The 24801-nt window shown below is 46.6% G+C and overlaps 1 protein-coding gene across 1 annotated transcript in view; it reads left to right on the plus strand.

The window, feature by feature from the left end:
- The first annotated feature begins 208 nt into the window (after positions 1-208).
- The window catches only part of LOC146860047 (uncharacterized), a 373732-nt gene continuing 349139 nt past the window's right edge, over positions 209-24801 (plus strand). Inside the window, exon 1 of the mRNA XM_085646131.1 lies at positions 209-249. The gene's annotated coding sequence lies outside the window, so the exon portion shown is untranslated. The remainder of the gene's footprint in view (positions 250-24801) is intronic.

Consider the following 24801-nt stretch of genomic DNA (forward strand, 5'->3'; position numbering starts at 1 on the left):
AGCGTTAGAGTGAGATTGCGCACTGTAGTGCATGTGTCAGGATGCATCGGCCAGGGAAACCCTGACATAGACGGAAGTAGCTGGCCCAATGGAAAACCACAACTCCCAGCATCCACAGTGCCCGTCACGCTGTCACAAGACCCCAACGCACGTCGTAACAGGATTTAGACGGAAGAGGAAGGCAGAATGCTGCCGATTATTCCGTGAGTCTCCCAGGATCTTCTGCATCTCCAGATTTCTTCAGAGGCGGTAAGGGTGCGTTGCACCACTCGATGTAACAGTGGGAAACCTCCTACTGTTAACAACGCTCACTTCTCCTCCGTTGGTTAGGCAACGCTGTCGGCGGTCTTTTGCGGAGAAGAGTTGAGCTTTCCGAGGCTATGTGAGGTCCGTACTTTGTTACCTGTTGCCGAGAGCGCGTCATAGCGCGTTCTGATGCAGGGAGCACAACTGACCCTCGACAGCCTGACTTTTGCTCAGCCTTGGGTGTGCTCCCTCTTCCAGGATTTCCTTGGGGCACCCCTTGCTACAAACTTTCGTGTGTACACGGACTTCAAGTGTGGATAACTTGATTCCACACAACTATTGTTTCTTTTCTCTTATGTTGCTTTTGAAGGCACAGTGATGCCTTGGTATCATAGCATCCAATAAGATTCATGTGGGATATGGACTTCTAAAAGTCATAGGAACTCGTGAAGCTCTTACTTTGTGTACCTTCTACTACTTGCTATCTTACTGGTGACTTTACCCTCAATTTCTTCGTGGTGTTGTGTGAATCGAACAACCCATAGTCGTAGCGCGGCTGCGCTAGTACTGGAGTCCTAATTGTATTGCCCCTGCTTCACCTATACCTGGTTTTGTTCTTTATTTTCATGTTTTATTAGAGAGAGAACATAGGGGGCATCCAGCAAGATCCTGCGCTTGCGTATCCAGCAGTTACTCACCTAACTAGGGTAGGTAGGATGTGGTTTCATGCTTCAAGATGATATAGTAATGTGACATGTTGGGTTTTATGCATTGTCAAACCACATTGTTTGTTCTCCCTTCAGATTAGCTTTTGTGTTGGAAGTCTGCGAGCACCCTCTTCTCTCACCCGATAACGCCCCTTCCTTTTTTTCCCTACAGGTAGTTATTGTGAAAATATATTGAGTCTGGTTCTGTTGCTAGTAGCTCCTGTGGAGGTATTTTGGTTGTTTACTAAGCTGGTATTTTTTCTGTGTCATCCACAGATCTCCCTCCATGCTGTCCCTACCCTTTCCTTCCCTCACTTGACTATCTCACTAGTCCCTGCATATTTATATTCCAGACTTGGGCTAGTCAAGAGGTGGACCCCATTTGAGCATCGGCACAACCCTGAGGATTCTGGACAGTGAAACCAGCATGCAGCTGCCCGGGAATTAAATGCACAATTGTTTGTAATGTGCATGATGCATGTGGGCAAATATGTGGAAGATCATTGTTCCACTAGTAGAAGGGTCAGTGCGTTTAGGCCAACACAGAAATGTTACTTACATCATCAAGCCCCAGCATGAGACAAGTGTTGTGCATGGTGTCTACAGTCTGAAGGGAAGTCTGTGAGTGGCTGCGAGCAAGTGCGGGTTACGGCGTTGTGTTGTGTGCATGGAACTTGGAGGAAGCCAGACAGGCCAAGCTGAAGAACATTTGTAACTTTCTTAATGATTTTAATTTTTGCCCTTGACTTCCGGGCTAGGCGCACACTTACATGCTTTGAATTTAATTGCTGCGATGTCCCACCAGCGGCCAGTGAGAGCAGCTGCTTTTCCTCTAACACGCCAGCCACGTGGAATACTTCTCTCTATGCCTGCAGCCCGCATCAGGCTCGCTCGAACCTTCTCAGCTGCAGTCAGAGTCCCGGTGCTCTCTATTAGGCATCGAATGAAACTCCAGGCCGCCGCAATGGGAGTCCGGTAGCCGCAGTGTTCAGTGAGTCTGTCAGCCGCCGTGGCACCGGCTGGGTCGGGTCAGTGTCAGTCACAATGTGGACTGCGCGGGATGCGCAAGCTCATAAGCATCTGCATTCAACTGTTGCCTTGACGTCAATTAAATATCTTATGCCGAACGGTGTTTTAATCTCAATCAATCCTCCCTTGTAGGATTGTAGCGAGATCAGTCCAGCCCCAAAGAAGCCCGCTGAGCAGCACGCGGTGTGTGCTGCCTGCCTGTGACACTTACCTGTCCACTAGTGTTTTAGTAACAGCCAGCGCTGGGTTAGCAGTGCTTGACAGTCAGACACAGGCAGTAATATGCTTGACTTCGCATTTCAGTGCGGTGATGCGGACCACCACACTGAAATGCGTTAGTCTAATGCCTGATGTGTGGCACTTGGCAGGTCTGTGTAGATTGGAGTGGCTTAGAGTGGTGTAAAGTTTGATGGAGTAGAGGATCAGAGTGGAGTATTGTGGAGTGGAGTGTCATGGAGTGGAGTGTTGTAGAGTAGACTGGACTAGAGTGAAGTGACATGAAGTACAGTGGTGTAAGTTAAATTGGCGTACAGTGCATTGGTTTTCAGTAAAGGGGTGGAGAGTCCATTGGTGCATAGTGCAGTGACATAGAGTGGAGTGGTGCAGGGTATGTTGCAGTGGCGTAGAGTGGAATGGCGTAGAGTGCAGTGTCATAGAATAGAGTGTATCAGAGTAAAGTTAAGTGGTGTAGAGTGGAGTGGTGCAGGGTAGAGAGGAGTGGTGCAGGGTAAAGTGCAGAGTTGTAGAGGAGGGTAGAATAGAGTACAGTAGCATAGAGTAGATTAGTATAGAGTGCAGTTGCGTGGAGTTCATTGGTGCAGAATAGAGTTGCTTAGAGTGACATCATGCAGAGTGTAGTGGCATAGAGTGTAATGGTGTAGAGTGCATTGGCATTGAGTGCAGTAGAGTTGAGTGGTGCAGACTAGAGTGCAGTAATGTGGAGTACAGCAGCGAGAGTGCAGTCGTGCAAAGTAGAGTGACATTGAGTTCAGTGGCGGAGCATGCAGTCTTCGAGAGTAGAGTGTTGTTGAGTGCAGTAGTGTAGAGTGCAGTGGTATAGAGTACAGTGGTGCATAGTACAGTAGTGTGGGGTAGAGTTTGGTGGCACATAGTAGGGTAGTGTGGGGTAGAGTTCAGTGGCGTAGAGTAGCATGGGGTAGAGTTCAGTGGCGCATAGAGTAGTGTGGGGTAGAGCTCAGTGGTACATTGTAGAGTAGTTTTGGGTAGAGTTCTGTGGCGCATAGTAAAATAGGGTGGGGTAGACTTCAATGGAACTTAATAGAGTGCAGTGGCGTGAAGTGGTGCAGAGCAGCGTGCAGTGGCATGGGGTGGAGTATGCATGGCGTAGTAGCTCACTGTGAATACAGACAACACATCTTCAATCAAAATGACCATTACATTTGCACAGACATAGTTTTACTGATAAACGTATACAGCGCACAAACAATATATGGAAATTTTATCAGCTAGTTTATTTGATTTGTTTTGATCATATTAAAATATTTGTTTCCACCACACTTCAGAAAAACCAAAAATGTGCTTGAATTGGGCTTTCCATATTCTGAAATATCTGCACAGTTCATTTACAGACATTTAAATGTTGTTTTGTGCCAGAAAAATAAATAACATCGCACAACACACTCCGAGTAGCCAGCATGATTGTTACATGAATCCTCTCTCTTTGAAGTCAGAAAAAGAAAAGTAAACTCGAAGCTCCCTGGAAGAAAGAACCTAACATTTGACCCATGTCTTTGAATGCACAGCAAATGTGACAAGATAAGAACTAGATTTAAAGACCTGTTTACAGAAATTCGGTACTGGTGGAAAAATACTGTAAATAAGGTTTTGGCAAGGGCAGGAACAAACACTAGCTGGAAAGCCTGAAACAGATAAAGCCAGCAAAAAGAAAGCAAGCAAATATGAGTTACATACCACAAAGCCAATGGTAAGCAATGGGCGTGATGCATTCCCTGGGAAGCTTTCCGAATGTCACCAAAATGTCGTTTGCAAACCAGACAGCTTTGCTGTCGGATAGGCTTCAACCTAAAAATGTCAAGCTTAATGCAGAACAAGACAGAAGGTGTCTTTGTTTGCCACACACTGTTCATAATACAATTGTATTAGCTGCATATTTCCATACTCGTCTGGTCAACTTCGCGACATTAACATATGTATAAAATACAGTACAAATGCTGCAGCTACTTGATTTCACTCACTTGCAGGTTTTCCAATTTCTCTCTTTCTAATTCAATTAGGCCCTCACTGTGAAGATACTTTAGCAGGCTGTTGTTACTGGGACTAGATGGAAATTTAGAGCTACGGCACAATAACAGTAATAAATCTTGCAAGAGTGCCATCTGTGCACCAGAAGTCAAGTCTGCCTGAGCTTCAAAAGCAAAGCAGAATCTTTAACACGTACTCAATGCAAGCAACAAGCATTGGCAAAGCCAATAGGTCTTGCCTCTGGGCAACCTATTGGCAATAGGGTGGGGGTGTATAACGGGGGGTGCGGCGGTTAATGGGAGGGCGGCAGATGGTGGATAACGGGGCAGCTAAAAAAAACAATGAAGTGTCCAGTGCTGCACTTCTTTTCACTTCTGTCAGTTGAGGGGGATAATAAACAGAGGTGAGAAGGAGAAAAACCAGGGGCAGAAGGGCGGGTCCTAGGGGGAGAAGTAAAAGGAACGGGAGGAAGGTGGAAGGGGAGGAGAAGATACAGAGATGGATGAGGAGGAGGTAAAAAAAGCGCACTGACGCGGCCAGCATTGACCGCATCATAGCTCTTTGTTTTTAGTTTTTTATAGAAGAAATAGCATGAGAATCACAGTGCAAGCCAAGGATGGCAAGGAGAGGGACACTGATTAAACTTAATTAATCTGTGGTTGGGCCATGTGCTTCTGAAAGAAAAGTAAGTAACGCATGGCAAGCGCTGCTCAATTAGAAGGCAGCAAATAAGAGTGACAATGATGCAAACAAATGGTAAGCAATGGGCGGGTGCCAAGCCCAATATTGAAGACAAAAGTTTTGCAAGCGAGAACGCATGCGCAAGATCATGCAGGCTCGACCCTAAAAAACAAGTAGCACCTTCTTTAAGAGGGAAAAATGCAATTGACAAGAATAATAAAAATAATGCTTGGGATTCACTCATGCCACTTTAAATGCCTAGGTGAAGCCGCCTCCACAGGACAGACTATTTATTGTAAATACACTACAAATGGAAATATCTGCATATGTGTGCTTTAAATGTTACTTTTCTAAAAGTATGTTTATCTTGCAGTAATTTCTTGAGAAGTGGCCTCACGGCTAAGCATGGTTTTAATTCTATGTTCACTTCTTCTGCAGAACAGATGAATCCATGTAGACAAATAAACAATGCATCAAGAACAGCACAGCCAAATACTGCATCCAAAAACAAATACATTTACCCCAACACACATTGTGCAGACAAGAACACATCAAACACTACTTTGAAGTGCACAGGCAAAATGCAGTCACGCAGCAAGACAACCACTTGCACCACCTAATCAAAATCGTCGAAATGCAAGAGAAATGGAACACACCCATTCCCACACTAAATATACAGTCCCTTTAGACTGACTCACTATTTGACTGACATTGAATTTAACAAACGACAAACGCTGTTCCAAAGCCCTTTCTTATAGCAAAGTATACATATTATAAATAATGTATAAATACTTTTTCAGAAGTCCTGAGGCTGGTCCAGAGGTAAAGCTTCTCTAGGCTAGACCTAAAAGTGGACTAATATCATAATGTAACAGAAATAGTGCATATTTAAGAAATCAGTTTCAACACTGACTGTTTAACTCTCCATTTATGATACAATTAAAAAGAATGGGTTACATGTTGGCTTCTGTTTGTGTTTCTCAATTTCTAAAATGTCATATAATTTATCTAAAAAGTGTTGAATACATAATTTTCAAATTCTTTGATTTAGCAATAGTGTCTCGTTTTTATAAAATACAATTTATATACATTTAATTTATTTAGACAACTTCCTTACAGAAAGCTATTTGCAAGGTGGTGGTTGTCACTGGCTTTAGGATTAAGGTTAGCAGCTTCAATTAGGTGTGGATTTAAGATTATCTTTAGGATTAGGGATAGTGTCAGAGTGACTTTAAATTTAGGTTTAGGGCTAGGGCTAGTTAAGGACACTAGTTGACGTGATGGGAATACGGATCTCGGGCTCAAAGTGATAATAGTGTGAAATAAATGTCTTAATTTGCTCATGAAACACATGTAGCCCGTGAGCAGTCGTGTCACCCCTCCCCCGCGTCCCCGCAGCACTGGTCCAGTAACAAGGACAGAGGGAGATAGAAAAACAAAGTGAATATTTAATTCTGTCATTTGGAGATAAGCAGGGAAAACAAATCAATCTACAGCCAGAGAGATAAGAGTCCGCCCGCGGCAGCCGCAGCTGCTGCCGTCTGTGCGGCGAGATAGGGCTGTGCCTGACCTCTGTGCTGGCCTGTGCGCCACAGCGCCTCCCCGTGGAGAGCTGGCGCAGTGCTGTTCACCAGCGCCAAGGGAAGTGACACGCCCACCTGATGCATTCTATGCCTCACCTGCAGCCTGACCCCTTTCCCAGAGGGCAACAATAAAATGGGGTGATCAGTGGAAGAGTGCCCTCTATACATGTTAATATTGCCAAAGACAATTGTTTTGGCTTTTGCGCAGTGTATTTTTTCATAAGCTTCTGTCATGCAGGAAGAGTGTAACGTGCAGATGTTATTATGTGACTATTACTTGCGAAGCGCGCGTCTATTTACGTTTCATGGTGCTGAAAGGAACCACATGAAGCAAAACTGAAGCACCCGGCTTATTATTTCAGGGGAATAGACAAGTCTGAAGTAGTTTCCAAAATGTAAATAGTATGGGTTCTTGGCAGCTGCCATGGACAAAGCTCTGTCGTCCATTCGTATGCTTCTAGATCATGGTTACTCACAAATATGCTCTCAGGGGCCTCAAATTTGGTCTGTGATGTGACCGAGGGAAGCACTGATACCAGCAAGGTGATAGTGGGGTCTGGGGAGTGGTTTTTGGTAGGGTGGGCATAAGGGAAGCTAGGCGTATACATCAAGTGCCTGAATTGGACAATGTGAAACCACAAACTTGGGCTCAATCCTGGCTTCTCCACTTAGCCAATTTGTGTCATCCTTGATAATTATTTTATTTTAGTTTCCCTCCTTTTTCTTCATTATCACATATGAGGATCTCAAAATACATGACTTCAGGATGTGGACTATACAACACATTCTCTAGTTTTTGATTTAATAAACCATATGTTGTCCATGTATAATAAAAACCCCAGTCCCAAAAAATGCATATGACAACTCACTTGTCTCTTCATACACTATTGGCATTTTTTATGTTTTATATTTTGTATTATTTTATTTCTTAGGTTGCACAGTAAGAAAAAACATGTCTTGTCTTGCAAATAAGTATTAAATTCCAACACTTACAAAGCAAATGCCGCTAAGCATCCAGTACTAAAGTGTGCCCGTAAAAGTAAATAATGCAAACCTTTTTTTTGTTGTTTTTGTTATAACAACCAGTGATCACAGCAGAAATTGACAGTGCTTATTACAAAAACAGCTCCGATCACCTTTAATACAGTTAATTTGCTAGGTAGGTCAATTAGAACTTCCACTAATATCCACATCACTTTAATTAGAACAGCTAATATTGCCCTGGATCTACCGTTTCAGAGGGGAGCGGGCTTGCGTTCTGAAGCGCCTGCGCAACAAGGTACGTTTGGTACAACCCCCAGAAGTTCTTAGGTCGGCTGCGAGGGGGAAGTAACTCACTTTACAGTTCTGACTGCGTATTGCAATACAACATGTCGCGCAACCACTCCTGCATTGTAGGGGGAAGATCTCTCGCCCAGCGCATAGCTATCCTGCGCTTAGCAATAAGAATATCCATTTCTACTAATCACCTAAGTCCCTTCTTAATTCTCTTAGTATACCCCAGCAGTGCCACAATAGGGTCAGGGTGCAGCGGCGCCTCTACAATGTCGCTCAGCGTCTGAAACACCTTTTCCCAGAACTTAGCAATTAACGGGCAAGTCCAAGCTACGTGCAGGAAGTCCGCTGGACACACCCTGCATCGCTCTAACTCAGCTGACTCTCACAACCCATATATGAATAAGCGCTTTGGTGTATAATAAACACTCTGTAAATATTTAAAGTAAAATAGGGGGTGCCGCCCGTTTAGGGACACCAGGCGCGTTGCTACGCAGCAGTACTGCCAAGTGTCATCATCAATGTTTATACCCAGATCTCTTTGCCACTCCAGTCTAGACTTTGTGTAAAAGTGTTTGCGATAAGCCTGTACTAATCCATAGAACTTGGACACTAACGTGCCAGGTGCTTCTGCTTGTAGTATAATTGTGAGCGGTGTAACCTCCGGGGGTTCCGCCATATCTTCCCCCGGAATCTCACGCAGGGCGTGCCTCACCCTGTGATACTGAAACTGCACTAATGGAGTGGGAGTGGCACCCTCCGGTATTGCCTCGTCCCACGTACGCGCTGTCCCCTCCAGGAAGAGGTTGCCTACCAGTGTGATATTCAAGGCCTGCATTGCCTTTGTTACTGCACGGTCTCCACACAGCGGAAGCCATGAACACCATTCCAACGGGGTCAGTGGGGAGTAAAGAATATTGCAATCCTGCCTTTTAACCAAATCTCGCCATGCATGGATCGTAGAATTTAAAGAGTCAAGGATTCCCGTTCGGTGATCTGGGAGAACGAAACAAATTCGTAGACATGTCGGAAGGGGATTCTGCCACCTTCTCAACATGCAAGTGTGGTGGATCTTGTGTCTGGTGTATCCAGTGGAACGCATGCGTGCTCTGTGCCACTCTATAATATAAGTCCTAGTCCAGGGCTCCCAGCCCTCCCAAGTTGCAAGGGAGTGTAAGGACCTTCCACTGCACTCTTGGTTGTTTTCCCACCCACGCCAGTTTGGTAAAAAGAGTGGTGATAGTTTTGAAGAAGTAGGCAGGAAGGACCATAGAAATATTTAAGAATAGGAATAGAAACATCGGCAGTATGACCATCTTCATTAACGAGACCCCCCCAAAAGTGATATAGGCAAATGGACCCATCTTTCTACGTCGTCTTCTAACTTAGTAACTGCCGTCCCGTAGTTTTCCCTGAAAACTATCTCCTAGTCGGTGTGAATATGTATTCCCAAATAGCGCACCGGTTCAGTGGTCCAAACTAAAGGGAAGTCTAGCTTTATGTGGGTAGTAGCGGGTGTCAATGGAAAAATGATGGACTTAGTCCAATTAATTTTTAACCCGGAAAGCTCACCAAAGTGAACGACCTCTCGAAGTACAGGGGACAAATTATCTGCAGGATTCCTGATATAGAGTAAGGTGTCATCAGCGTACGAGGACACTATTAAGTTATATGAAGGGAACCTGAGACCCTGGAAGCCATGATATTCCGAGGGTGCAAGCCAGGGGCTCAGCAAGTATGGTGTAGAGAAGACAACAGGCACCCTTGTCTAGTACCCTTGGATATTTGGACTGGGGCAGTGACCATATCCCCCGTACGAATCATGGGGGAATCATAGAAGACTGCAATTAACTTTAAGAAAACCCTGCCCACCCCATCCTTTCCAAAACAGCTCGCATAATTGCCCATTCGACGGAGTCAAAGGCCTTCTCAGCGTCTAAAAAGACCGCTGTTGCCTTGACTTCATGTTTAATATGTTGAAGCGCCCCGAAAAAGGTTCAAAACACAAGCACAGGTGCACCACACATCGAAAGATCGGGAAAGGCAATAATATAATTCATTCCCCACATCAAGGTTATTCAAAAATAGTTCATTTTTATTCAAAGATTATAATAATTATCTCATCTTAAAACACAAGATTCAATCAATCAATCAATCATGGCATTTATATCGCGCACTACTCACCCGGAAGGGTCTCAAGGCGCTTGGGGAGGGGGGGGGGTCTGCTACTGCTCGAACAGCCAGGTCTTGAGCTGTTTCCTGAAGGCGAGGTGGTCCCGGGTCAGCCGCAGGTGGACCATTAGGGAGTTCCATGTCTTTGCCGCCTGGTAAGAGAAGGATCTTCCTCCGGCGGTGGCTCTCTGGAAGCGGGGGACGACGGCGAGGGCGAGGTTCGCGGATCGTAGCTGGCGGGTGGGCGAGTAGAAGGTCAGGCGGTCGTTGAGGTACCTTGGGCCCAGGTCGTGGAGGGATTTGTGTGCGTGGGTGAGGAGTCTGAACGTGATCCTTTTGTTGACCGGGAGCCAGTGCAGGTCTCTGAGGTGGCTCGAGATGTGGCTGCGTCGAGGGATGTCCAGGATGAGTCGGGCGGAGGCGTTCTGGATGCGCTGGAGTCTCTTCTGTAGCTTGGCTGTTGTTCCGGCGTAGAGGGTGTTTCCATAGTCCAGTCTGCTGGTGACGAGGGCCTGGGTGACTGTTTTCCTCGTCTCGGTCGGAATCCATTGGAAGATCTTGCGGAGCATGCGGAGTGTGAGGAAACAGGATGAGGAGACGGCGTTGACTTGTCTGGTCATCGAAAGAGTGGAGTCCAGGATGAAGCCCAGGTTGCGTGCGTGGTCCGTTGGTTTGGGTGCGGTGCCTAGGGCCGGGGGCCACCAGGAGTCGTCCCACGCGGAGGGTGATGGTCCCAGGATCAGGACTTCTGTCTTGTCCGTGTTCAGCTTTAGGCGGCTGTCTTTCATCCATTCGGCGACGTCTTTCATCCCTTCGCGGAGGTTTGCTTTGGCGGTGTCGGGGTCTCTGGTGAGGGAGAGGATCAGCTGGGTGTCGTCGGCGTAGGAGATGATGTTCAGGTTGTGTTGGCGAGCGATGGCCGCTAGAGGTTTCATGTAGATGTTGAAGAGCGTAGGGCTGAGCGATGATCCTTGCGGGACGCCGCAGATGATCGTGGTGGCCTCCGAGCGGTAAGGAGGCAGACGTACTCTCTGTGTTCTTCCGGAGAGGTATGAGGTGATCCAGTCTAGGGCCTTCCCTTGGATGCCGGTGTCGTGGAGGCGTTGTACTAGGGTGCGGTGACAGACAGTATCAAATGCAGCGGAGAGGTCTAGGAGGATGAGTGCTGCTGTTTCGCCATTGTCGAGCAGGGCACGGATGTCGTCGGTGGCTGCGATGAGAGCGGTCTCGGTGCTGTGGTTGGTTCTGAATCCGGACTGTGACGGGTCGAGGGATCCGTTCGTCTCGAGGAAGGCGGCCAGTTGCTTGTTGACGACCTTTTCGATGACTTTGGCCGGGAAGGGAAGGAGCGAGATGGGGCGGAAGTTCTTGAGGTCGGTCGGGTCCGCTGTTGGTTTCTTCAGAAGGGCGCTGAGTTCGGCGTGCTTCCAGCTCTCCGGGAAGGTTGCTGTGTTGAAGGAGGCGTTGATGATGTCTCGGAGGTGGGGTGCGATGGTGGGGGCCACTTTGTTGAAGACGTGGTGAGGGCACGGGTCGGTCGGGGATCCGGAGTGGATGGTGTTCATGATGCGAGTCGTGTCTTCAGGGGTCACCTCGGTCCATGTCCGGAGGATGGTGGCTGGGTGCGTGGGTTCGATTGGTGGGTGCGGGGGGTGAACGCCGAAGTTGTTGTGGATGTCGGCGACCTTGTGGTGGAAGTACGAAGCGAGGGAGTCGCAGAGGTCCTGTGAGGGGGCGATGTCGTTGTTGCCGGTGATGGGGTTGGAGAATTCCTTGACGATGTTGAAGAGCTCCTTGCTGTCATGGGCGTTCTTGTCCAGTCGTTCCTTCAGAGATTTCTTCTTGGTGGTGCGGATGAGCTGGTGGTGTCTGCGGGTGGCGAGTTTGAGGGCGGTCATGTTGTCGGCGGTCTTGTCGAGGAGCCAGGTCTTCTCCAGGGTGCGGCAGGCCTTCTTGGAGTCTTTGAGTTCGTCGGTGAACCAGGGGGCTTTCTTGCTTCTTGGCCTGATGAGTGGGTCCTTCAGTGGGGCGAGGTTGTCGGCGCTAGTGGACAGCCACTGTGTGAGGTTGCAGGCTGCTGTGTTAGGGTCCGGTGTCCTGCCGGGGGGGTTCTGGCTGAGGGAGGTGGTGAGCTGGTCGGCGGTGATCTTGCTCCAGTTTCTGTGTGGAACCTGCTTCGGGTGGTGGTGGGCCGTGTTCTTTGCGAAGCTGAAGTGGACGCAGCTGTGGTCGGTCCAGTGGAGTGCGGTGGAGCGACTGAAGGAGACGTACTTGCTGGAGGAGAAGATAGGATCGAGCGTGTGTCCGGCTTGGTGCGTGGGGGTGTTGACCAGTTGCTTCAGACCGAGGTTGGCCAGGTTGTCCAGCAGGGTGGTGGAGTTGCGGTCGTTGTTGTTCTCCAGGTGGAAGTTGAGGTCCCCAAGGAGGATGTAGTCGGTGGAGTGGAGGGCGTGTGGGCTGATGAACTCCGTGATGTCATCGCAGAACTGTGCCCGCGGTCCCGGGGGTCAGTAGATGAGGGTGCCTCTGAGGGTCGTCTGGGGGTCGATGTGGACCTGGAAGTGGAGGTATTCGGCAGCGCCGAATGTGTCGATGGACGCAGCCGAGATGCGAATGGTGCTCTTGTGTACGATGGCGATGCCTCCTCCGGTTGATGCGGTCTCTCCTGATGATCTTGTAGCCGTCCGGGATGGCTATGGCGATGTCGGGGGCTGAGGAGGCGTTCATCCAGGTTTCCGTGAGGAAGGCGACGTCTGGGGATGCGGTGTCGAGGAGGTTCCAGAGCTCAACGGTGTGTCTGTGGACGGAGCGGGTGTTGAGTAGGATGCACTTCAGGTGGTTGCTGCTTCCGGTGCTGCTGGTGGGTGCGGTGCAGGATCGGAGGCAGGAGAAGTTGCAGGAGCGGCAGACGAAGGGTCCATGGGTGCGTCGAGGGGTCGCTCGGTAGCATCCGGAGGTTCGGGCGGTGTTGAGTGCGATGAGCGTGGCGAAGTCGTAGGTCCTGCGGGGGGGCTGGCGGGCGCGGGGGCCAGGGGGTGTGGCGCTGGGCGCGGTCCTGGCGCGGACGGGCGCAGACGGGCTTACCGTTGGCGCACCTTCGGCGCTCAGTCGGCGCTCCCGCTGCGCGCGTCCGCTGCGCGGTCGCGGAGGGGGCGTCATAAGTAGGAGCCCGGAGGGAGGGTCAGCAGGGAGGCGGGAGGCTGGGTAGCCAATGGGCAGTGAGGGGAGGCGGGACTGCGGGGACCGGAACAGGGAAGCGGGAGGAGGGGAAAGAGTGACCGGGGCAGTGGCGGCGGAAACGGCGATAATAAAGAAAATCAAGCAGTCAGCGAGCGGAGGCCGGTACCTGTGAGCGGCGGAAGGAGGTAAGTGGCGCCAACGGGGGTTGCAGTGGGTGTAAGGCAGCGGCAGGCGTAGGCAGCGGCAGGCGTAGGCAGCAGCAGGGGAGAGGAGCGACCGCCTGTGGGTCACAGGGGGGTCACACTGACCAGCGCGGTGAGGATCCCTAAGTAGGAGCCCGGAGGGAGGGTCAGCAGGGAGGCGGGAGGCTGGGTAGCCAATGGGCAGTGAGGGGAGGCGGGACTGCGGGGACCGGAACAGGGAAGCGGGAGGAGGGGAAAGAGTGACCGGGGCAGTGGCGGCGGAAACGGCGAAAATAAAGAAAATCAAGCAGTCAGCGAGCGGAGGCCGGTACCTGTGAGCGGCGGAAGGAGGTAAGTGGTGCCAACGGGGGTTGCAGTGGGTGTAAGGCAGCGGCAGGCGTAGGCAGCGGCAGGCGTAGGCTGCAGCAGGGGAGAGGAGCGACCGCCTGTGGGTCACAGGGGGGTCACACTGACCAGCGCGGTGAGGATCCCTAAGTAGGAGCCCGGAGGGAGGGTCAGCAGGGAGGCGGGAGGCTGGGTAGCCAATGGGCAGTGAGGGGAGGCGGGACTGCGGGGACCGGAACAGGGAAGTGGGAGGAGGGGAAAGAGTGACCGGGGCAGTGGCGGCGGAAACGGCAAAAATAAAGAAAATCAAGCAGTCAGCGAGCGGAGGCCGGTACCTGTGAGCGGCGGAAGGAGGTAAGTGGCGCCAACGGAGGTTGCAGTGGGTGTAAGGCAGCGGCAGGCGTAGGCAGCGGCAGGCGTAGGCAGCAGCAGGGGAGAGGAGCGACCGCCTGTGGGTCACAGGGGGGTCACACTGACCAGCGCGGTGAGGATCCCTAAGTAGGAGCCCGGAGGGAGGGTCAGCAGGGAGGCGGGAGGCTGGGTAGCCAATGGGCAGTGAGGGGAGGCGGGACTGCGGGGACCGGAACAGGGAAGCGGGAGGAGGGCAAAGAGTGACCGGGGCAGTGGCGGCGGAAACGGCGAAAATAAAGAAAATCAAGCAGTCAGCGAGCGGAGGCCGGTACCTGTGAGCGGCGGAAGGAGGTAAGTGGCGCCAACGGGGGTTGCAGTGGGTGTAAGGCAGTGGCAGGCGTAGGCAGCGGCAGGCGTAGGCAGCAGCAGGGGAGAGGAGCGACCGCCTGTGGGTAAATACAATTTGATCTTGACAACACAGCTGACGCGTTTCGTCCTTGAAGCGGACTTCTTCAGGGCTGTTTGAACAAAAACACATAAATATTCATAAAAATACACATAAAAATACATATACAACCCAAGACATTCCATGCCACAAATTCCATAAGTGCAATTATTTGTAATTTTCTTACATCAATGTCATCTTATTATAGGCTACATAGCCTCTTTATGAAACAATAAGTGTATTCATTCAATGTAACTCTTCTTATCTACTTCCAACATATACAGCGCTATATTGTTGTTCTTAACAGTCATTGGTATCTGTATCCCAGAGTTAAAGCAAATCAAAAAGATCATATATAAACTGAGCACGGGGGTAGGGAGAGAGAGACATGTTCAGCATAACCCCAAATGGCTACTTTAATTGATTTGTCGAGTGACCTCAAAAAATCAAAAGGCGACAAGTGAAAACAGAAAAGTGAAAACAGAAAAGATAACAAAACTATAAACAAAATATTAGTAGTCATGCAAAAGAAACTCAATTGCGCTTTTATGGTCTCAGGCATTGCTAGACCGGGGCCATGGACCATAAGTGACTTAAAAATTACACAGATCAAATTGTATTTACAATCTTGTGTTTTAAGATGAGATAATTATTATAATCTTTGAATAAAAATGAACTATTTTTGAATAACCTTGATGTGGGGAATGAATTATATTATTGCCTTTCCCGATCTTTCGATGTGTGGTGCACCTGTGCTTGTGTTTTGAAACTGTTAGGTCCGTTTGGACTTGCATTGTATCAGTGGGTGCGATTCAGCGTGCACACATACCCCTAGTAACTACATAGGGATACAAATATAGAAGGGATAGCAGCTTAGGTGCTGGTAAATAGAGGGCTCCACTGTTGGGTGTGTTTCATGCCATTTTTGTTCGCCCCGAAAAAGGTATGCAAGTTGTACGTTAGGTTGCGGCCCGGGACTAATCCTGCCTGTTCTGGGCTCGCCAAGTTCGGGACCAAAGGGGCTATTGATTAGCAAGTATTTTCGAATAAAGTTTGGTGTCGACATTCAGTAATGACAAAGTAAGGTAAGAGGAACATTCCTCAGAGGGCTTACCAGGCTTGGGTATGGTGACTATCATGGCTTCACACATTGTAGGAGCAAGTCACCCAGTTTCATATAGCTCCTCGAAGAGTGTAACTAGATGTGGGGTCAGGAGGTCCTTGAACTCTTCATAGAAGGTGACTGTTAAGCCATCTTGCCCCGGGGCGACTATTGGCATTGCTATCAGGGTGTAGGGAACAATGAGTGTTTCTCAATGTATGTTGGAAAATGCACTGATAATCTGATGTACTAAGGTGAAGCCGTTCTGCATGTTAATGAATTATTAACAGACTTTATCATACTTTTACTGCAAGATGTTTTTATAATTGATGGTGTTCCTAAAGTTAAGTGCTTTAGGACACCATAGTTACTTCTTTTCTTGAATGTCAATTAACCTTTAAACAAAAGCTTGCCGGTCTATTTAACATATGTTTTATGTTAGTGCCGAGTCACGTAAACATTAGCCCAGTGCTGCTCTTGACCAGAGGGCCGCATGTAAAGGCCAGGAGGACCGCTCGCAGCCCTTGGTGTATCACTGTTCTAGATAATGGAACCTAGCCCTGGGCCAATCTATATTCTCCGCAGTAACATGCCACTCACACTTGGTCTTCACGAAATCTCTGTTGGTGTCGTGCTGTGTGCACTATTGTCAACCCCCTGAACTGCACCCTTCTTAAAATCTCTGTTGGTGTCGTGCTGTGTGCACTATTGTCAACCCCCTGAACTGCACCCTTCTTAAAATCTCTGTTGGTGTCGTGCTGTGTGCACTATTGTCAACCCCCTGAACTGCACCCTTCTTAAAATCTCTGTTGGTGTAGTGCCTTTGTACGCTACGGTTAACGCCTTGAACTGCACCCTACATGGATTCTCCGTTGGTGTCGTGCCTTCATGAAATATCTGCTGGTATAGTAATTTGTGCACTACTTCTAACACATCAAACTGCACTTTTTCAACATTGTATGGTGCCAGAATTTTGTGGCCTAAATATCGTCTGACAGAAATATGGTCACTTTGGCGTTTTTAATAGAAAGCATGTTCCCAGTGGAGCAATATGTTTGCAAACGATATTTAGGTCACAATATTTATGCCAAGAGGATATTTCGTGATCGAATTCTGACTCACAATCTTCAGCACTGGCCTCCTAGAGAGGGTAACATGGCGGACATGCTGCGCCATTCTCTGGGACCGGCAAGTGGTCTGAATCAATTCAAAGTGACCCAATCTGTTTTCTGCCACTATTAGGTTAATGTTATTATTGTGGTCAATCCCAAATTGATCTAGAGCTTGTTTACAGAACCTAAAGACGAAGGTTAATTAAGGGCAAAATTCTTTCACCACCTGCAGATGAAAGAGGGTGGAGCTCGAACGAGGGTGGGGGGGCTGTTCACCCCAGAGACAGGCTAAGAACTCACTCGAGGCCAGTCGCCCATCCTGGAAACCCACGTGACAGAGGACAACAAAAGGTGGCCTGGGTTCAGGGGATAGCAATGATATGTTGTTTATTTAAGGGTTTTGAAAATTAGCTGACATCCACTCTCTGGTCTTGGAATGTGAGGTGGACGTACACACAAGTATCCCAAGGCGACTGTCCCTTCTTAGCAAGGCCAAACATCAACTCAATGACATGCATTCACATATGTAATCTACATATGTGAATGCATGATCGGTACCTCGATCGCGCAGATGATAAACTTGTTCCTTGTGTTGGGGGTATTGTCCGAGTGGGACGGTATGAGTTCTGTGTCCTCGGCGTACGAGAAGATGTTGATGTGGTTGAGGATGCCTTTGGCTAGTGGAGTCATATATCTGTTGAAGAGGGTAGGGCTAAGAGTTGAGCCTTGAGACACCAGGCAGATTAGTTGACAGGCTTCCGAGTTGTACGGTGTTAGCCTGACCATTTGAATCCTTTCGATCAAAAAACAGGAGATCTCGTAGAGGGCAGGGCCTTGAATACCGATCTCGTCTAGGCGTCTTATGAGAGTCTTGTGTGATATCGTGTTTAATACCACCAAGAGGATGAGGGACGTGTTTTCTCCTCTGTCAAGGAGCATGCGCTTATCATCTGTTGTGGCGATGAGTACTGTTTCCGTGCTGTGTTTGGATCTCAGTCCGGACTGTGTGGTATCTAGGAGCTGGTGGTTTACAAGGTGGTTAGTGAGACGTGTGTTGATGAGTTTCTCTAAAACTTAGCTGGACATAGTAGGAGGAAGATTAGTCTGTAGTTGGCGAGCTTGGTTAGGTCTGCCAAGGGTTTGTTGAGCAGGGCAGTGACTGTAGCAATTTTTCAAGATTCCAGGAAGGAGACCGAGTCAATAGAAGCATTGAGGATCGGGGTGAGGGCTTCTCTGATGGGGTGAGTCCCTTATTGAGGGCGTGGTAGGGGCCATGGTCTGACAGACCAGCAGAGAAGACAGACTTCACAGTAGCAGAGGTGTTGTCTATGGTGATTATTGGACATGTGGTCACGGTTCGTTCTTTATCTGAGATGGAGAGGCTTGCAGTTGCAGGTCAAAGTCGTCATATATGTGCTGAGCAAAGATCATTTGGTGTACCATAAAGCCTACTCGATGCTATGATCTCCAACAGATTCTTTTCTAGGCACTTGTTGACAAAAAAAATCTGTATATTCATTTAATGTTACCACAGGTGAAGTCGAGGGCTATTGCACCATCTTCAAATCTAGCTACATCAACTGCAAAACCACCACCAATGACATATCTCTTATCTGGCTGACAAGATCACCACCTCTGGTGGTTCTCAACAAACCTCGCAGCCAGACCCCATCAGACTGCAGACAAGGAAATGGATAAAAGAAACATCCCTTCGCTATTTATTCATAGAGGATCTAGAGTAACACTCCTGTGTACATCCGTCGGCTGCAACCCTGCTCCAATTTAAGAGTGCAGAAGAACACTACATTGTAACAAAATTACAGTCTACATCCACTCTCAGAAACCTAGCTATCTCTCTGATCACTCATTGACTGTACCTTTGTCTTTGACCCTCTGCAGACAGCTGCACACCCACTCTCCACAAAACGTACCCCGCTAATACAATTCCACACTACTCCAACAAAGCAAGCAGTGAAGCCCACCCTTATATTAGGATCACCGAAAGTATAACTAAAAAGTACAGTAACGTGATCTAAACAACTGAACCAGTCTCAGTAACCTATCTTTTATAAAACATTATGAAGAACTGAAACAATGCTGTGTAACATAACATGCTAAAATAGATCCTTATGAACTGTTGGTCTGCCATAACAAATGAGCTAGCTATTGCATACACGATCAACAAATGGAACCTGACATCCTTTCGCTAACAGAGACTTGGCTTGCACATTCCACTCACCTACTCTTGAACATGATGATCCCACAACGTTATCAAACATTGCGGAATGATAATGAAAATAGACCTGGATGTGGTGTTGACAGAATCCACAGGGAAAATATTAGATGCACACTACTTGCACCCTCACACACCATCTCTCAATGCTTGAGAATTACCATAAAGTCACATGAACTCACTAAACACCACCCTCCTGTACAACCTTCTAGGAAATAACAAGGCTTTACTAAAAACCTAATGGACTTCACCACTAATACATGATCGTCGCATGACAATCACTTATTTGGAGACTTTAATCTCCACTGGAACAACAATAATGTCCAAGTCAATCCCTTTCATCCTTACTGTCTTCCTATTTTGGAAGCAACCTTGCACAGTTATGAAACAAAATGACATACACCAAGGTAGCCATTCTGGATGGCATACTTACAGAACCTGACTTCAACGTCATGATAGTACAAATACTGATCAAAATTGATTAGTTTGATCAGCTCAGCATCCCCTTCATCATTTATATCTTGATATCCACAACAGAAGCTCTACAAAACCAAAATGTGCTTGGCTAAAGAACACCAAAAGTATATCACCGGAAACACCAAACTCTAATCAATATATCTGCATACTTGAAACCAAATATGGAAAATAAATCATGATCAGTGGAACACTACAGCGCCTCTGTTTCTTCGATTATGGACTCTTTTGCACCTGTGGGAGACAAACCCAAATAATCACCTGAACCCCAATAATTTGAACAACCTAATTTTTATCTAATCGATTCGGCTCCAAAGTCACCAAATGATCTAGCGGTTAGAGACAACATTCCTCGTCGAAGAAATACCTAATTTAGCAAAGTAAAACAGAATAAAATGTGGAAGTATTAATAACTGAGTTCTAATAAAAAATAGGTCAGAAATAGATTTATTGCAGAAATATTACTTAACAGGGTACAGAAAATAAATGCATGAAGCACCATAAAGGCTCAGATACAGAAATACAGAGGCCTAAAACTTAGCCCAATTAGTCAAGTCTAAGCAAAACCCAAAGAGTCAAGCTCATAAAGAGCACTGGCAGCATCTCATATGAAAACCTGAGCCAAATGGACATAGTCTCAGGCAAAAAGAATGTTGCAGGGATTTTGTTTGGAAACAGAGCTGCTCCTTGGGAGAATAGAAGTCAGAATGTAAGGACTGAGTCTCTCCACCATGTCAGGACCTGTTGGCCCAAATCAGACTAGCTCACAATGCCTCACCTGCCCTCTAACCTCTCCAGAGTAGCATGTGATTTTGGCAAACCTAGAACATGAACCTCTAGTCCCCAAAGGAACCGTGGAAACAGATCATCACCTTTCGTTCTCACTCGTGCATCGCCATAGTAAACAGAAGAAAGACACAAAGGAAGCTTACAATATATTTATTGAAACTATCATAGTCTATGTTAAAGCAGGTTTGCTGCACTGAGAAAAGTAATCAACATTACTAACAGGCAGTTAATAATGAACAACTATGGCATCTAACACATCTATCTAGGCCTACCCTCTCTATGTAAGCACAGGGATATATTAGTGGTCTTTGGGATTAGCGCCGAACCCCATACCCGGTATACGTAGTTCGGTGGTCTGCATCATAGGTGTAAACTAAGTTTACGCAAGGCTGATGCCACTGTTCAAAGACTGCTCTCTCTGCTGGAATTCTACCTCTAACCTACAAGGGGCCAAAACACAGTTTATATTAAAAGAACTGTTGTGTTAGAATGACGGTAGCTGTGCTACTGTGTTGTGTCTAAACACGTTAGAAGACGTTGCTGACCGAGCACAAAAAACAGTACACCATGTTGTTCGACCTTGTATAAAATGTTCAGACTAAATCTCAAGAAGAGTCACTGAATAACAAATAATATGAGCTGTGTACTTTTACAACTATACCATGTCACAAAAACAAATGTATTAAGTGTGGCCATGCGAAGCGAAGGCAGCCAAAAGCTGCTAGTAGGAGTTTACCAGGGAGAACCAAAGGGACCCAGAAGTGGGCAATACTACAAGAATGAAGGTCACCCAGCAGCAGCTGATTCACCACTAACAAAATGACCCCTGCGTTTCTAAAAACAAAGAGTTTTTATACACAATTCACACAAGCTATGAACAGAGTCGCAAATCATGGAATGATCATGGTTAGGATCGCATTCACAAATCATAAACAGCAACACATTTTTCTAAATCTTTAATACAAACCCATTTCTTAATGTAAGAGAAATCTTCCACCTGCTCCCTCCACAACTACATCCTGTGTATGTACAACAAAAATGAAGCATTTCTTAAACAATGGTTCATAGACCTACCATGCCTGCAACACGGTAGTCCTTTAAAATGATACTTTGGGTACACAATCGAAGCTTCATTTACAATTCATGTTTCCTAACGCAATTGTACATCTTTGAAACTTTAACGTCATTCACTTGGTGCTCCAGGGAAAAGAGAGACGAACTGTCTTGCAGCAGTACACTGATTGGGGGGGGAAACTTTCTGTTCTTCCATACACCTTACCACTTTTATACCTCTTTCATTATATTCTTTAATAAATCACAATCTTCACTACTTAATATACACAAAAAAACTTCATTTATATTAGTATCAGCTATGATATTTGTAATCTCCATCAAATACTTACCATACCTAATCTCCTTATAATTTCCATAATTAATACATTCTCCAAAGTCACAATTAAGTCAATCAGATATGGTTAACAAAACACCTCATACATATAGGGGCATATTAACAAGGGCCAGCGATAATTATCGCTGGCCCCACATAGCGGTAGAAATATGATCACCGGCTATCGCTGAAAATTATCACCATGATAACGCTACATTAACAATACATAGCGCTATGGCGATAATATTTCAGCGATAGCGGTGTTTACCATGGAACATTGCTGGTTTTCCAGTGATGTTCCATGGAAAACAGCAATAACATTGCTGATACGACCCTATGGTCGTATCAGCATAATCCACCTACCATTATTAGTATGCCTTAGTCTGGAATTTAACAGACGTTAAATTCCAGCGCTAAGGTCGAGGAAGCGCGATTTTGTTTATCGCTGCACCTCCTTGTTAATATCGCTAAGCTGCCTTCGCGATATTTTCATGTGTTGTTTCACAGCCACGCCTTCTTTGCATCTCATTAGCGATGCGAGGCGAGGCTGTGAAAAAACAGGCTCTACATCAAAAAAACACGCGCTAGCGTGTCCTTGATGATATTGCGATATAATTATCGCCGCTTATCGCCCGAACACGGAAGCTAAATCGGCGATAATTATATCGCCAGCCTTTGCTAATATGCCCCATAGATAGCTACTAACGTTCATAATTTTGATACATTTTTTATCATTTTAGTATACACATTATCTCTAAAACCATTAACCAAATGTTTTTTGTGAATTGGTACTGTTTGCTTAAATCCTTTTTAATAATTCCTAATTGCAAATTCGCTAGTTATATGATCTGAAGCATTTCCCACAAAAATTAGTAAGCACACCAATAGGCAAACGAATGCTAATAATATCACTGTTAATAGCACCCTCCTTACTATTTTACAGCATCTGCTGTTTCACGTTTTCATTTAATTGATCAAAGCAAAATTAATCTTGTAGCAAAAATCAAACATCAAGTTCTTCTTTTAAACAATAACATTTCTTAATCTTCATTTCTTCTAGGCTTATATTTTGTTTTTTAAACGAAAATTTGTATTTATTTAATTCTTAGTTCTTATAATAATGAAAACAATTAACTTCATCTAAATTGATCAGTCTCTGTATCTTTCTTTTATCTTTTCAAGTAATTATAGTCTTTGAACAAAATTCCCTATCTTGTTAATGTGATATTCATCAAAACTCCATATTGCTAACAAAAACGTGTTTATCACTCAAGTTGGTTCTACTTCAATGTTAGTCTCCACATCTAATTCTGTCTCAAAAGTCTTATGGCACTTACTCATCTGGAAGTAATCATCTGTTTCTTTTTCTGATATAGTACTAGGTACATCCACTTTGGTTAAGCATATTTTCGTTTTGAAATTGTTCTCCTAGATGGTCTTTTGCCAGCTGCCAATTCACCTCCATCAATTTCCCAGTTCAAATGTTCTGTCAGGTCTTTCTCTGGTTCGCATTGTTTGTGCTACCAAGGATAATTTAGATGACAAACTAAACAATGAATACATAAATCTTCTGCAAGATGCCGAAATCATGTGTTCTCCCATTATTTTTTAAACAATCTAACCAGCCTATCTTTTCCTGCATGATTTTTATTATGCAAATATTTACACGTGGGTTGCATCATCGAGCCCAGCAGGATATATTTTTGCTCTGCAGTGACATACAAATCATGATAATTCTTTTTATAGCCTAATTCTCTCTTTATTTTTTCATTATCCAGAGCATCTTCCTGTAAGTCTCTTAATTCACTCAAAAAGATCTGCATTGAATCCATAAAGAAACAGTTTACATTATTCAAACTTGATATAAAATCACCTGTGAGATTCTCATTTTCATTTTCTTGGGTACCTAATTTATTCTGCAAGGTGCAGTTCCTTGCATATGTATTCCCTAGTGTATCAATCAATTAATTAGTATCTGTATAGCACGACTAATCACCCCGGGGTTATCCTGGTGCTGCGCTGCAGGTATAAGTCGAAGAGCCTGGTCTTGAGTCCCTTCCTGAAGTGGGTCTGCTAGGATGCAGTGTGGAGGTGGAGGGGGAGGGTGTTTTAGGCTTTGGTGGCGAGGTGGGGGAATGAGCGTCCTCCGGAGTTGCGGATATGTGGTGTCTGAGCAAGGGCAAGGTGTGCAGAGCAGGGGTTTCTGTTAGGTTGGTGGAAGATCAGGCAGTGGTTCATATAGGCTGGTCCTTGGTTGTGGAGGGCTTTGTAGGCGTGAGTCAGGAACTTGAAATTAGATCTCTTCTGGATGGTGCTGGGTGATGTGTGTTCTCCTAGGCAGGTTCAGGATCAGTATGGCTGCTGCATTCTGGATTGTCTGGAGTCTTTGCTTGAGTTCGGTGGTGGTGGTGCCAGCGTAGAGTGTGTTGCCGTAGTCAAGCCAGCTGGTGATGAGGGCCTGTGTCACAGTTTTCTTTGTGTTGATGGGGAGCCATCTGAAGATTTTTATGGAGCAAGTGCATCATGTGAAAGCAGACTGAGGAGATGGTGTTTACCTGACATTTCATGGAGAGTTCGCTGCCCAGGATGATGCTGAGGTTGCGGGCATGATCTTTCGGTGTGGGGGTAGGCCCAAGCTCCGCTTGCCACAAGGGTGGTATGTCTGCCAAAGATCAGAACTTCCATTTTGTGTGTGTTGAGTTTCAGGCAGTTGACTTTCCTCCATGTCGCAATGTTCTCCATACAGTTGTGGAAGTTGGTCTTCGTCGAGGTGGGGTCCACTTAGAGTGAGAGGAGGAGCTGTGTGTCATCGGTGTAGGAGATGATGTTGATGTAATGTGATCTGATAATGTCTGCAAGTGGTTTCATGTAGATGTTGAAGAAAGTTGGGCTTAGGGATGAGCCTTGGGGTACTCTGCAGATGGTGTGCTTGGGTTGTGAGGTGGCGGTAGGGAGACAAACTCTGTGGGTGTGTCCCATGAGGAAGGATGCCAATCATCTGAGCGCATCATCTGTGATTCCAATTCGGCGTAGTCGATCGCTCAGTGTGTGGTGGGAGACGGTGTTGAAAGCTGAGGAGAGGTGCAAGAGGATGAGGGCGGTTGAGTCTCCTTTGTCCAATAGGGCTTGGATGTCATCTGTTGCGGCGATCAGGACTGTCTCAGTGCTGTGGCTGGCTCTGAAACCCTATTGTGACAGGTCCAGCAGTTTGTTTCTTTTCAGATGATCGGTGAGTTGGCGATTGATGACCTTCTCCAGGACTTTGGCGGGGAATGGGAGAAGGGA

Source organism: Triturus cristatus, chromosome 3_1 (genome assembly GCF_964204655.1).
Source record: "Triturus cristatus chromosome 3_1, aTriCri1.1, whole genome shotgun sequence".
NCBI classification, from domain to species: domain Eukaryota; kingdom Metazoa; phylum Chordata; class Amphibia; order Caudata; family Salamandridae; genus Triturus; species Triturus cristatus.